We start from the raw sequence: 16,428 nt of genomic DNA, 5'->3' as shown, positions 1-16,428 counted from the left end.
AGTTAAATGCAGTTAAATGGAATGGGGCATAGTTGTCAAACTTCCAAAGGGGTTGACTCTGTTAGATTGTTTGTTGTCAATTTAGCAGTATCTTCAAAATCCCCTTTTAGGCCTGGAAAGTATGTTTCCTAAAATCTCCTTCCATACATGGTTCTGGATTAGAGTTTTCCAATGAGAACAACTTTCTTGAGATTTGGAAGGTAAAGTAAAGCAAATGAATTTTTGGAAAGTTATTATAATCCCCTGTGGTAGGCTTCAAGACTTCTTCAAGAGCTTTCACCTAGCGGTCATACTGGTTTGAAAACTCCCCCCATAAGAGGTATGCTTCTTTCTTTATTCCTTTGCCTCAGTCTGATATTTGTGATTCTTTCTTGATTCTCTAGCTTCAGCCATCCAGATTGATAATCCTGCGGCTCTTTCCATATTTGTGTAAGCCCTGTCTTCATTATTAAACATCAATTACACCCATCAATACTTGCAATGTCTCAATGTTTTTGAACAAACTCAGACTGAGACAATGAGTGATCTTCTATTGCCAGTTTATATTCAGTACTCTTGGCCTCTGTGGCAGTTATGTCCAGTGATGTAAAACTGCAAGTGGAAGATGGATACCATAGAAATTGTTTGGTAAAACCAGAAAAGGTGCCAGAGCCCCTGATAAGCAGGTCCTCTGAAGAAGCTGGGAGGAAAACTAAAGGGAGATAAGGGATATGGACCAGAATAAAATGATGGAGGGCACTCAAGCATCCAGAGTTGACCCTCAGTACACTGATACCACACTGCAAACACAAATGCTTCTTGGCTTCACCTGCTGGGAGGAATGAATGCAATTACTAACATTCTTTCCAGCTTTTGTCAGAAGAGGTTCATAAGAAGTGCAGTTGAGGCTACAGATAAAAGGTATCAACAGTGTTAGTTCAAAGGGACTGAAAAAGGCACAGCCTGAAAATGGGGTACAAATATACATCCAGGTTTATTACAGATCATAACTAGAACTAGGGCAAAGCTTATCACCCATAATATTAAATTAACACACTGAATTATAATCAGCTAATGCTTTAATGAATTTAGCAACCACTATATTACTTTGGTTCACAAAGTTAATATATTTCTCATCTCAAAATCATTTCTCAAGTCCACCATGTGTATCCAATTTAGAGTGTAGAGTTTCTCACTTAATAAAATTTATATCCCTATCACTATTTATCAAGCAATGCTGAAACTGAAATGATTTATTTAGCAAGGACCTTCTCTTGTTCCGTTTTATGGGTGTAATAATTTGGTTTAATTGTCAACTGTAAAAGTGATAGGATTTAGAGAACTTAGTAATCTGTCCTTTTTATGGTAGAAACACTTCACCATGGCCTATTTCCAATGATGTGACTAAGTGGAGGCACAATGATTTTCTTAAAGAGAAAAAAAGCGCAATTGTATAAGCATCTCTTTTTTGTGTGTAAATCCTAAGCCATGCCCTAATTTTAAAGACTTTAGCAAAAAAAAGTTGAAAGATTAATATTATACCTTGGGTGCACATTTATCCATTTAAATTAGCAGCCCTCAACAATTTTTGATCATATTACTTGACTGTATTGGTGGCAGATTCTGCAACGAGTTGGATTGGATCCAGCTCTTATTCTGGGCAATGATCACAAAACCCACAGGAAGCAATTGGAGATTCAACAATTTTTATTGGACTATGCACTATGTGAAAACACTGCCCAGTTTCAACTGATAAACACACTTGTATGTGTGCATGTACATGTCCAAACCACACATATTGTGTACACATACAGGCACATCACAAAACAGAAAGTGAGTCAAAGGAATGTAATTTACTTCCAGCTGAAAAACCAAAGCAGTTTTCAATTCATGTCACAGGCCAGATTGTAGCAAAAGCTCCCAAGGCTCCTCCCACTTCTGTCAGCTCCCAGCTGTGCTACCCTCGAACGGGATCTGTTGACAAGGCACCTTCTGGACACTTGCTGACAAGGACAAGAAGCTTATGGGTTTTGAATGGAAAGGATTTGCTAAAAAAAGCTTCAATCCAAGCCTTCACCCCTTTCTCCCAGAGGTCAGGGCACTAAAGTCCGTGGTAGCTTGGAAAACCACTCGGTGAACCAATGAATTATTTACATTTTAGAGCTTGCTCCTTGACACTGATCTCCAGGTAAACCCAGTAAGGAAATTAAGCTCATGCACCTACATTTTTGAAATGAAAATGAAGACTGAGAAAGCTTATTTTTTCAGCCATATTAGTGTGGCTGTCTGGTCCATTGTCAAAGACTGATTCTCACCTACTCTAAACCTCAACACATCATCCTGGTGAAATTAAGTCTACCAAGAGCCAAGCCTCTTTTTCTTCTATGAGTAAATTCTGTATAACTTTAGTTCTTAGCCAATATGACATATTACATATTCAAATGTCTTTGATTTCCTTTTAATTCCTTCCTTGGGTCTAACATATGATTTATTTAGTTTGTAATTGTCATTAAAAAGAAGGTAGTGAATACCAGTAAAAAACACTCTTTTAAGATGGAGATAGCTTTATTTGGGCTTAATTCTTAAAAGGAATAATTTTATCTTATGAAATTCTGATTATTGCTCTTACTCCATCCATGTCTTTGAACTAAGCTGACCTGCTGACTCTTATTTTGGCTAGTGACCTTTAAAAAGAAAATAGTTTCAGGTCTCACAGAGCTCTTCCAGGATAGATGATCTTAGGTGGCTTTAATTCCATTGTCTCTAACCCCTAATCCACTCTCCGTGCGGTCTGATTTGCAACCTCTTGCCTTTGTCTCTTGCTTCCAATATTTCATTTACTTCTTCATTATGCTAATAAGTCTTACTTTTACTGATTTTTGACCTTCAGCACTTCCTGGGTTGGGCTGAATCATTTAGGACTCCTTTACAAGTGACAGAAAGCACTTGCTTGGGCAAAATGGGGAAGTTATTGGTTCCACTCACCATGGGAAGGTCAGAAGCAGCAAGGGAGAAAAGGTGAGTGGGGACGTTTCACAAGCAGTAGGGCTGGCTCTCTCTCCCTCTCTCTCCATGTCAGTTTTATTCTCTCCTGCACACAGTCTTCTTCCAGGAGGTGAAGGACATGCCATGGCTTCAGGTTTACATTCATATAGTTTGAGTACCTAACAGGAAACACTCCTCACTCACAGGTTTAGTTTCCTGAATTTGGGGGAAGAATTCTAATTGGGGCAGCTTGGGTTCTGATCTGGGAAATCAGGTATTGTTGGCTCAGCTTGGGCAGATATTTCTCCCTTGACTAAACATTATGGGTAGGGAGGTATTGTCATGTTGAGAGATGACAGTAACCATTTCTTCTTCATGATGGAGCATGGTGGAAAGAAGAAGGGAATTTCTCCCCAAAGAAGGGAGTTGTATTACCAGAGGAAATAAGGAATATTAGACCTCCTCCCAAACCAATTAATATTCACAAAACAAAATTATACTCATTGAATTTTAAGGGTAAGTCATAGGCTTTAGAGTCAGACAGATGTGAGTTCAAACCCCAACTCTGATACTTGCTGTTCTCTTGGACAAGTCATTTACTACTTCTGAGTCTTTATTTCCTCATCTGTAAAATGGGAATAGAATACCTAACTCATAGGTTTGGAGGAATTATATGAAATAATAATCAGAAAGTATTTAGTAGACTGCCTATAGAATACTTAATAAAATATAGAATGCTATGAGATGCTTCATAAACTCTGGCTGTTATCATGGTGCTCTGTGGTTTCTGCTTCTGATTGCTCTAATAACAACCCCACATAACCAGGTATGGCTTCTGGATCCAATCTGGGAAGTAGTTGCCAGGCTTATATTCCCACTGGGATTTTCAGTGGGACCTCTCTGAGGAGATTACACAAGAAAGTTTTATTTTCTCCTCAATTTTTTCACTGCCAAAGAAATTATGAGAATAAGCAGAATGTTTTGTTACTGGATTTACATAGCAAAATAAAAAATGATATATTTGTTTATCAAATAATTAAGCAACAATTATACATCCAGCATTGTGTTCTTTGGTTAGGAAATGCCAAAGAAATAGAATGTATGGTCCTTTTCTTATAGATTTCTGTTGGGGCAATGACTAATAGATAAGAAATAATCTGGAGATGACTTAAGCTATATAATCAAAAGTTGATTTGGTTCATGTAGTAGGAGTTAAAGAAGAAAAGATCCATGTGCTTTGTTTCCTGGAGGGAATTTGAGTTTGACCTTGAAGAAAGGATGACATTTATCAAGATAAAAGTAGGCATGACAGGTGAGTGCCAGTGGAAAATGACTAGAGCAGATATTATTGAGTTTTGAGGGAGGGATTGCTTTCTAGAAACCCTCCTCTTACCTCATCACAGATTTTACTCCCAAGACTATGAGAAGAGAATAAGGAAGCATCACAGCCCTAGGGATCACAATAAGAAACAAAAGCAGATTCAGGAGGTGTTAAGACATACGTATGGTATGTGGAGGGTGGGGAACGGTAGATACATAGTTTAGGGGTTAGGGAAATATACAGTGTGAAAGAATAAAAATAAACAAAGATGAGGTCCAAAATATGGCTATACTTTTAGTGACTAAGATACAATGGAAATTAAGGGAATTAAGGTCATCAGACTTGAGAAAGTCAAGGAACTGTGAAATAGATATGCTGGATGATGGAAGGGATGCTGAAGTCATAGTGAGATAAAGAGGAGGACTGTGACACAGTTGCTGAAGACATAGAGGAAAGTTTGACCTGGAGTTGATCTGGGGTTGACAAAAAGAAAAACAACTAAAGTGGGGGCAGGCAGGCAGGATGGACCTAGAAGCTGTTTTTGGCAATGGCAGCAAATGATTGACACGAAGCCGAAATGGGGAACTAAGAAAATGCCAACCCCTCTTCACCTAGTGAGTTGAGGTGAAGGGTAGGGCATGGGAGAGGGAGATGGTCTCCAGTAGAGTGGACATGGAGGAAAGAGAAAATATGTCACTAAAGGAAAACTAGGGTTGAGTTTAAGCAAGTTGATGCTGAAGTTTGACTATGGGCATTTTTGTCAACCATTGAACAGAACATCTAGACAGAACACTGAAAGGGCTATCAGAGGAGAAATTGAACTTGGAGAGAAAGGATGGGATAGGGCTGGATAAGGGTGGGTCTGTAAGAGTATCTTACTTGCCCTTGAAAGACAGCTCAAGCGGTAACTCTTCTTGAGAGCTTTCTCTGCCTCTCCTCTACCCCAGGTGTCCCTCCTCATGTCGCCTTAGCGCTGAACATTCATAAATGGATATATTGTAATTCTTGGTTTGCTCATCTGTCTCCTCCCCTGTGCTAGAGGTTTCTTGAAAGGTTTATGCCTCTTTCATCTTTGTGTCCCCAAACTTGACACAGTGCCTGGGCATAGATAATTTTTAACATTTCTTTGTTGGATGAAGAAATGAAGAAACGTGAATGTGGTAGTGACATACACCCTTAACACATAACCTCTTAAATTAACCCATCTCCTGCTTATGCCAATGTTTGTTAGCCTGACTTTCTGTCAGTCTCTAGAAGAGCCCTGTCCAATAGAAATATAATGTGAGCCACAAAACTGAAGCACAGGTATAATTTAAAATTTTCAAGTTCACACACTATGGAGAAACAAGTGAAATTAATTTACTAATATTTTATCTAACCAAATGTATAAAAATATTATCGTTTCAACATATAATCACTATAAAAATTATTAATGAGATATTTTAGTTTCTCTTTGTTTTGTACTCTCTTTAAAATCCGGTGTGCATTTTACACTTACATCACATCTCAATTCACACGAGGCACATTTATTTTTAATTTTTATTGAAATATAGTTGATTTACAATGTTGTATTAGTTTCAGGTGTACAGCAAGTTGATTCAGTGTTATATATATATATGTACATTGTTTTATATATATGAACATAAAATATATATATTCTCTCTATATATTTACATATATATTCCTTTTTAGATTCTTTTCCATTATAGGTTATTGCAAGATATTGAGTATAGTTCCCTATGTTATACAGTGGGTCCTTGTTGGTTATCTATTATATATATAGTAGTGTGTATATGTTAATCTCAAAACCCTAATTTATCCCTCCCCCCCCCCACCAGCTTTCCCATTTGGTAACCGTAAGTTTGTTTTCTATCAGACTAGACACATTTCAATTGTGAAAGAGGCACATGTAGTAGTGACTACTGTATTAGACAGAGCAGTTTTAGATTCTAGAACATACCTAGTTCTTTCCCTTTTATAAAAAAAATCACAAATAAGCTCTTTTATTTGTCACCATTAAAAGTCTGAATTTTAAACAGATTCTTGGACTGGTGACTCATATCCATCAGCTCATTCGACCTTAACACCTGTCTTATCTCCAGTAGCTTTTCCAAGAACTATCACCTTCACCATGAAGCTCCAGAGTTTTCCCAATTCAAATTTGGGCTTCTTCAGCATTTTTACTTTTCTAACAAAGAATCATGGAGCAGATAAATATATTGGCAAGCCTTTCCTATGCCTTTTCCAGTGCTGTCTGGAATCAATTTATTGACCACCTCTTTCAAGTCATTTATTTGTCTGCTCCTCTTGGGTCATGATTTCCATCATCATCTTCCAGATTAGGAGGAACTGTCGGTGCTGGGCATAAGAGTTCTTCTGAATCTGATTGTTGCATTTTTTAGTAAAATGCACACAGAATAGATGAAGCAAATAACCATGGGTAGTCTTCATATCAACATGAACTTCAATCATGTTCTGCCATTTTTGACCATGGAGCACATTTTGTCACAGGTAAGACCCATGCAATGGAAATTAGTTAGGCAGTTTTTGCCCTGAACATCCTCAATAATTAGCTTGAATTTTCTAAATGCAACTTCATCACTCTGCAGATCAGCAAGGCTCACTTCAAAAACATGACCCTTGAGGTCATCAGATGCAATTTTGGTTGCTTGAGTTCTCGTGATTAGTGTTTTCCCAATATTTCTTATATTGAACATAGCTGGTGCTTTCACATCATACAAATCTTTCTTAGAAAATGGGTCAACCACTTTCTTCTTGCCCCCTTTGGCCACCTTGTGTAACGTGCTTGTTCTGGCCGACTGCCATAGCGCTGCTCAGTGTTCTCTCCCTTCTGATGGCCTCTACACCTGGAGGGTCCTCTGCTTGGATTACTCTTCCTCTAGCTCTTTTAAAAATATATACTTTTGGATAAATCATTGATACAAGATTATTCACACATATAATGTGCAAACAATATGTAAATATTCACATATATATAATGTATATTCATAGTATAGAAATTAACATAATGCAAGTTTATTTCTTGCACATTCAAAGTCTAATGAAGAACACACGGCCCGCCTCAGGCTGGTGCAATGTCACTCCAGTCTCTGCAACCGCAGGCTCGCCCCGCATTCCGTACCCCTCCCTCCCCCCAGCCTGAGTGAGTCAGAGCCCCTGAATCAGCTGCTCCTTTAACCCCCTCCTGTCTGAGCGAAGAACAGATGCCCTCAGGCAACCTACACACAGAGACGGGGCCAAATCTAATGCCGAACCCCGGGATTTGTGCGAACAAAGAAGAGAAAGGGAAATTTCTCCCAGCAGCCTCAGGAGCAGCGGATTAAATCTCCACAAGAAACCTGATACCCTGCATCTGTGGAATACCTGAATAGACAACGAATCATCCCAAATTGAGGATGTGGACTTTGGAAGCAACAATATATGTATATATTTCCCTTTTCCTCTTTTTGTGAGTGTGTATGTGTATGCTTCTGTGTGTGATTTTGTCTGTATAGCTTTGCTTTTCCCATTTGTCCTAGAATTCTCTCTGTCCATTTGTTGTTGTTTTAGTATAGTTTTTAGCACTTGTTATCATTGGTGGATTTGTTCTGTGGTTTGGTTGCTCTCTTCTTTCTTTCTTTTTTTTTCTTTAATTACTTAAAAAAATTTTAATAATTATTTTTTTATTCTAATAATTTTATTTTATTTTATTTAATCTTCTTCCTTCTTTCTTTCTTTTTCTTTTTCTCCCTTTTATTCTGAGCCGTGTGGATCACAGGCTCTTGATGCTCCAGCCAGGCATCAGGGCTCTGCCTCTGAGATGGGAGAGCCAAGTTCAGGACATTGGTCCACAAGAGACCTCCGAGCTCCACATAATATCAAATGGTGAAAATCCCCCAGAAATCTCTGTTTCAACACCAAGACCCAGCTCCACTGAACAATGAGCAAGCTACAGTGCTGGACACCCTATGCCAAACATCTAGCAAGACAGGAACACAACCCCACCCATTAACAGAGAGGCTGCCTAAAATCATAATAAGGCCACAGAAACCCCAAAACACATCACCAGACGTGGACCTGCCCACCAGAAAGACAAGATCCAGCCTCATCCACTAGAACACAGGCACTAGTCTCCTCCTCCAGGAAGCTTACACAACTCACTGAACCAACCTTAGCCACTGGGGGAAGACACCAAAAACAACAGGAACTACAAACCTGCAGCCTGCAAAAAGGAGACCCCAAACACAGTAAGTTAAGCAAAATGAGAAGACAGAGAAACACACAGCAGATGAAGGAGCAAGATAAAAACCCACCAGACCTAACAAATGAAGAGGAAATAGACAGTCTACCTGAAAAAGAATTTAGAATAATAATAGTAAAGATGATCCAAAATCTGGGAAATAGAATGGAGAAAATACAAGAAACGTTTAGCAAGGACCTAGAAGAACTAAAGAGCAAACAAACAGTTATGAACAACAAAATAAATGAAATTAAAAATTCTCTAGAAGGAATCAATAGCAGAATAACTGAGGCAGAAGAACGGATAAGTGACCTGAAAGATAAAATAGTGGAAATAACTACTGCAGAGCAGAATAAAGAAAACAGAATGAAACGAATTGAGGACAGTCTTAGAGACCTCTGAGACAACATTAAATGCACCAACATTCAAATCATAGGGGTCCCAGTAGAAGAAGAGAAAAAGAAAGGGACTGAGAAAATATTTGAAGAGATTATAGTTGAAAACTTCCCTAAAATGGGAAAGGAAATAGTGAATCAAGTCCAGGAAGCACAGACAGTCCCATACAGGATAAATCCAAGGATAAACATGCCAAGACACATATTAACCAAACTATCAAAATTAAATACAAAGAAAAAATATTAAAAGCAGCAAGGGAAAAACAACAAATAACACACAAGGGAACCCCCATAAGGTTAACAGCTGACCTTTCAGCAGAAACTCTGCAAGCCAGAAGGGAGTGGCAGGACATATTGAAAGTGATAAAAGGCAAAAACCTACAACCAAGATTACTCTACACACCAAGGATCTCATTCAGATTTGATGGAGAAATTAAAACCTTTACAGAAAAGCAAAAGCTAAGAGAATCCAGCACTACCAAACCAGCTTTACAACAAATGCTAAAGGAAATTCTCTAGGCAGGAAACACAAGAGAAGGGAAAGACATACAATAAAAAACCCAAAACAATTAAGAAAATGGTAATAGGAACATACATATCCATAATTACCTTAAATGTAAACGGATTAAATGCTCCAACCAAAAGACATAGACTGGCTGAATAGATACCAAAACAAGATCTGTATATATGCTGCCTACAAGAGACCCATTTCAGACCTAGGGATACATACAGACTGAAAGTGAGGGGATGGAAAAATATATTCCATGAACATGGAAATCAAAAGAAAGCTGGAGTAGCAATTCTCGTATCAGGCAAAATAGACTTTAAAACAAAGATTATTACAAGAGATAAAGTAGGACACTACATAATGATCAAGGGATCAAGCCAAGAAGAAGATATAACAATTGTAAATATTTATACACCCAACACAGGAGCACCTCAATACATAAGGCAAATACTAACAGCCATAAAAGGGGAAATCAACAGTAACACAATCATAGTAGGTGACTTTAACACCCTACTTTCACCAATGGACAGATCATCCAAAATGAAAATAAATGAGGAAACACAAGCTTTAAATGATGCATTAATCAAGATGGACTTAATTGATATTTATAGGACATTCCATCCAAAAACAACAGAATATACTTTCTTCTCAAGTGCTCATGGAACATTCTCCAGGATAGATCATATCTTGGGTCACAAATCAAGTCTTGGTAAATTTAAGGAAATTGAAATCGCATCAAGTATCTTTTCCGACCACAACGCTATGAGACTAGATATCAATTACAGGAATAAATCTGTAAAAAATACAAACACATGGAGGCTAAACAATGCACTACTTAATAACCAAGAGATCACTGAAGAAATCAAAGAGGAAATCAAAAAATTCCTAGAAACAAATGACAAGAAAAACACAACAACCCAAAACATATGGGATGCAGCAAAAGCAGTTCTAAGAGGGAAGTTTATAGCAATACAATCCTACCTTAAGTAACAAGAAACATCTCAAATAAACAATGTAACCTTACACCTAAACCAATTAGAGAAAGAAGAACAAGAAAACCCCAAAGTCATCAGAAAAAAAGAAATCATAAAGCTCAGATCAGAAATATACGAAAAAGAAATGAAGGAAATGACAGCAAAGATCAATAAAACTAAAAGCTAATTCTTTGAGAAGATAAACAAGATTGATAAACCATTAGCCAGAATCATCAAGAAAAAAAGGGAGAGGACTCAAATCAATAGAATGAGAAATGAAAAAGGGGAAGTAACAACTGACACTGCAGAAAAACAAGGATCATGAGAGATTACTTCAAGCAGCTATATGCCAATAAAATGGACAACCTGGAAGAAATAGACAAATTCTTAGAAATGCACAACCTTCCGAGACTGAACCAGGAAGAAATAGAAAATATGAACAGGCCAATCACAAGCACTGAAATTGAAACTGGGATTAAAAATCTTCCAACAAACAAAAGTCCAGGACCAGATGGCTTCACAGGTGAATTCTATCAAACATTTAGAGAAGAGCTAACACCTATCATTCTCAAATTCTTCCAAAATATAACTGAAGGAGGAACACTCCCAAATCCATTCTACGAGGCCACCATCACCCTGATACCAAAACCAGACAAAGATGTCACAAAAAAAGAAAACTACAGACCAATATCACTGATGAACATAGATGCACAAATCCTCAACAAAATACTAGCAAACAGAATCCAACAGCACATTAAAAGGATCATACACCATGATCAAGTGGGGTTTATGCCAGGAATACAGGATTCTTCATTATATGCAAATCAATCAATGTGATACACCATATTAAAAAATTGAAGGAGAAAAACCATATGATCATCTCAATAGCTGCAGAGAAAGCTTCTGACAAAATTCAACACCCATTTATGATAAAAACCCTGCAGAAAGTAGGCATAGAGGGAACATACCTCAACATAGTAAAGGCCATATACGACAAACCCACAGCCAACATTGTTCTCAATTGTGAAAAACTGAAACCATTTACACTAAGATCAGGAACAAGACAAGGTTGCCCACTCTCACGACTATTATTCAACATAGGTTTGGAAGTTTTAGCCACAGCAATCAGAGAAGAAAAAGAAATAAAAGGAATCCAAATCAGAAAAGAAGAAGTTAAGCAGTCACTGTTTGCAGATGATATGACACTATACATAGAGAATCCTAAGGATGCTACCAGAAAACTACTAGAGCTAATCAATGAATTTGGTAAAGTAGCAGGATACAAAATTAATGCACAGAAAACTCTTGCATTGCTATAAACTAATGATGAAAAATCTGATAGTGAAATTAAGAAAGAAACTCCCATTTACCATTGCAACAAAAAGAATAAAATAGCTAGGAATAAACCTATCAAAGGAGACAAAACACTTGTATACAGAAAATTATAAGGCACTGATGGAAGAAATTAAGGATGATACAGACAGATGGAGAGATATACCATGTTCTTGGATTGGAAGAATCAACATTGTGAAAATGACTATACTACCCAAAGCAATCTACAGATTCAATGCAATCCCTATCAAACTACCACTGGCATTTTTCACAGAACTAGAACGAAAAATTTCACAATTTATATAGAAACATGAAGGACCCGAATAGACAAAGCAATCTTGAGACAGAAAAACAGTGCTGGAGGAATCAGGCTCCTGGACTTCAGACTATACTACAAAGCTACAGTAATCAAGACAGTATGGTACTGGCACAAAAACAGAAATATAGATCAATGGAACAGGATAGAAAGCCCAGAGATAAACCCACACACATATGGTCACCTTATCTTTGATAAAGGAGGAAAGAATATACAGTGGAGAAAAGACAGCCTCTTCAATAAGTGGTGCTGTAAAAACTGGACAGCTTCATGTAAAAGAATGAAATTAGAACACTCTCTAACACCATACACAAAAATAAACTCAAAATGGATTAAAGATCTAAATGTAAGACCAGACACTATCAAACTCTTAGAGGAAAACTTAGGCAGAACACTCTATGACTTAAATCACAGAAAGATCCTTTTTGACCCACCTCCTAGAGAAATGGAAATAAAAACAAAAATAAACAAATGTGACCTAATGAAACTTAAAAGTTTTGCACAGCAAAGGAAAGCATAAACAAGGCAGAAAGACAACCCTCAGAATGGGAGAAAATATTAGCAAATGAAACAACTGACAAAGGGTTAATCTTCAAAATTTACAAGCAGCTCACGCAGCTCAATATCAAAAACAAACAACCCAATCCTAAAATGGGCAGAAGACCTAAATAGACATTTCTCCAAAGAAGATATACAGATTGCCAACAAAGACATGAAAGAATGCTCAACATCATGAATCATTAGAGAAATGCAAATCAAAACTACAATGAGATATCATCTCACACTGGTCAGAATGGCCACTATCAAAAAATCTAGAAACAATAAATGCTGGAGAGGGTGTGGAGAAAAGGGAACCCTCTTGCACTGTTGGTGGGAACATAAATTGATACAGCACTATGGGGAACAGTATGGAGGTTCCTTAAAAAACTGAAAATAGAACTACCAAACGACCCAGCAATCCCACTACTGGGCATATACCCTGAGGAAACCATAATTCAAAAAGAGTCATGTACCACAATGTTCATTGCAGCTCTATTTACAATAGCCAGGACATGGAACCAACCTAAGTGCCCATCAACAGATGAGTGGATAAAGAAGATGTGGCACATATATACAATGGAATATTACTCAGCCATAAAAAGAAACGAAATTGAGTTATTTGTAGTGAGGTGGATGGACCTAGAGTCTGTCATATAGAGTGAAGTAAGTCAGAAAGAGAAAAACAAATACTGTACGCTAACACATATATATGGAATCTAAGGGAAAAAAAAAAGTCATGAAGAACATAGGAGCAAGACGGGAATAAAGACACAGACCTACTAGAGCATGGACTTGAGGATATGGGGAGGGGGAAGGGTAAGCTGGGACAAAGTGAGAGAGTGGCATGGACATATATACACTACCAAACGTAAAATAGATAGCTAGTGGGAAGCAGCCACATAGCACAGGGAGATCAGCTCGGTGCTTTGTGACCACCAAGAGGGGTGGGATAAGGAGGGGGGGGGGAGAGACGCAGAGGGAAGAGATATGGGGATATATGTGTATGTATAACTGATTCACTTTGTTATAAAGCAGAACTAACTCACCATTGTAAAGCAGTTATACTCCAATAAAGATGTTAAAAAAAAGTAATAATTAAAAAAGAAGTCTAATGAGGATCAAGTAGGTCTCTCCCATTTGGGAAAAAAAGGTATGGAGAGTATGTAGGATGTCTGTAAAGGCCAGGCCTGGAAATTTCCATGGCCTTATTCAGTCATATAACTCCACCCAGATGCAACAAATGCAGCAGAAAGCCAACAAATGCAGTCTTCCTGTGTATCTAGATAGAGAAAATGCTGTGATGAATACATATCACTATCTCTGACACAGTTATATACCTTTTATTCCTAATTTTTTGGCTAGCATCCATAGAACAGTATTAAATAACAAGCATGATCTAAGTCTTGTTTCTGATTTTAATGAAGATTGTTTTCAACATGTCTCTGTTTAACAAGATGACAGATGTGGGGAAGGGATTTGTTTATCTCATCATAGTAGGGAACTTTTTATCTCTTTCTTTGTTAATAGGTTTTTATTTATTTAATGAGTGATACAAGTTGAAATTTATCATATATCTTCTCAGCAACTGTGGGGATAATAACATAATTTTCTTTTCAATAGCTTAATTGTGAATAAGAGTTATTAGATTTCTTAATGTTGAACGACTTTTTCTTCTAGAATAAAGTCTAACATTATATATATAATTATATATAAATACATATAATGTTTTAGAAAAGGTGGATTCTGTCTGCTGTTATTTTATTTAAGAGATTTGCATCTATATTCAAAAGCAAGATTAGGCTACTTTTTAACTATTTTTGTCAGATTTCATAATTCATAAGTGACTTTCAGAGCTTTATCTCTTTCGCTAGTTTCTTGAACTGTTAAAGTTATACCTAAGTTAAATGATTCTGCAAAGAGAAAAAGAATACCATTGTGCTTGGGCCAGTTAATGCTGTTGTGGGTCTATATTTCAAGCACATTACCACCAGGCCTGTCAATATTCCCTGCCGGCAGTATCCATCATATCTTTGATTATAACTATAACATTTAAAAATTTTAATAAGAATATTCTTATTACTTCCATGCTCTCTTTCTGGCCCTCAGTATGCTCTTTTATCATAGCAGTCTGCTCTTACTTACTGCTGCTATATCCCTGAAATTGTATCAAAAGTAAAAAATTGATTTTTAAATAAATGCCTCTCCAGTTTTCTACATTTCCCCTGCTTTCAGTGAGGGTGTTTCCTCTGCTTCAGTGAGCTATAATTGTTTACCTTCTCCCTCGTTTGAAACTGCTGATTCTACTAGTGTATTCAATCTTTACCACTTATCTTTGTCAATGTAGGTCTAGATAAAGCAGTACTCCCGGCTGATAGAAGTTCCTGCAATACTGGTTGAGGTTCCTGCAGTATTAGTTCTCGGGGCAGTGTTGGACCAATGGGTGGCAAACATTTCAGGGCATGTCTTTGGTGTCCGTGGGTCAACATGTAGGGTCAGCTCTCCCCTTTTCTGCCCTCCTTCCCCACAGTTAGGAAGAGGATGGCTATAGGGTGTGCAAGTTTCTCTCTGGATATAGTGAGTGAGAATATACAAATAACCTCTCCGATATACCTAATGGGATTGAATATAGCATTCTGAGTCCCTCTGCCACCATGAATCCTTCTGTAAATTTTATCTTAGATGTACTGAGTAATGTCTACATGATGGACAGCTTTTGTTTCATAGTTGCTCTCCCCATATTTGTTCTGGTAATCGTTCCCTCTCTTTCTTCACCAATGTCTCTTCTATCACTCCAACCATATTAGGGGTTCATATTATTAAAGGTTGTTTGTCACAGAAACTTGCCTATCTCTCTCCCATGTGTAGTCTCAGTAGTGGGCATGTGACTAAGTCCAATGTAAATTTTGGTTTGAATAAATCTATCATGAGACCTCATCAACCTGGCCTCATTAATGGGTTCAAAGGTGGAACAGTGATCCAAGCCAGAGTCAAATCAGAGTTTTTTGAAGTAGATCTTAGATAGTCAAGCTGTGAGCTTAAAGGATTTAAATGGCCAGCTCTCTGATCACAGGGAAAAAAACTAGGCAGCAAAAAGAAGCTGATGTGCTGGGAGAAACAGACTTGTAAGTACTTGGTTCTGGTCACAACATTTCCTGGAGGATTGAATTCCTGCTTTCCCTCAGCTGTGCAGTGCTTCACATATTGTGAGCTACCCAAATAGACCCCTTCTTTGCCCATGTCAGTTCCAGTTTGAGTTTTTCCTTTTAACAAAGAGTATAAACATTCTGAGCATGGGTATATATGTTTTCTGCTCCTCACCTATTTCATCCTGTGGAAATCTAATTCTCTAAGTGGGACCCTTGCTGATTTCCAGGGCTTGGACAATATTTTCCTTTCTACATTCATGGAACTGCCTCAGCAGGGATAGCAAGAGGGACAGAGTCAATGTCGTGCTGAGATCACTGTCTTGGAGATACATATCTGGATCCATTTTTTAAACTTTCCTTCTGTGTTAATTTTGTTTCCTTCTTCATTTGTGACTCAGTTCTCATTATTTTCTTCCTCCTTCTGAGATATGAGCTGATTTTCCACACACACATGACAATTGGGATATAGTGAAGAAATTCAATGTGCATAGTAAAATATAATAGGATTTGTAAAAAAACAATGTGTAATAGGGCATCATTAGCATACAAATACCTCAGAAAAAAAATTAAATGTCTAGTGACTTCAGCAGTTAAGTTTTTGGTCTTGGACAAATCTCAGGCACTCTCTGAGAGCCTGGTGTGATCTGGGCACACACTCGCTATCCTGGATTAGACTCCTGGGAAGTCCCTGT

At 37.6% G+C, this 16,428-nt stretch overlaps 1 pseudogene; it reads right to left on the bottom strand.

The window, feature by feature from the left end:
- Positions 1-6,316: 6,316 nt before the first annotated feature.
- On the bottom strand, positions 6,317-7,111 carry LOC101285810 (40S ribosomal protein S3a-like; annotated as a pseudogene).
- Positions 7,112-16,428: the final 9,317 nt, after the last annotated feature.

This window comes from Orcinus orca, chromosome 1 (assembly GCF_937001465.1).
Source record: "Orcinus orca chromosome 1, mOrcOrc1.1, whole genome shotgun sequence".
Classification (NCBI taxonomy): domain Eukaryota; kingdom Metazoa; phylum Chordata; class Mammalia; order Artiodactyla; family Delphinidae; genus Orcinus; species Orcinus orca.
The sequence above is the reverse complement of the archived record's forward strand: the minus strand, read 5'-3'. Positions and strand labels throughout refer to the sequence as shown.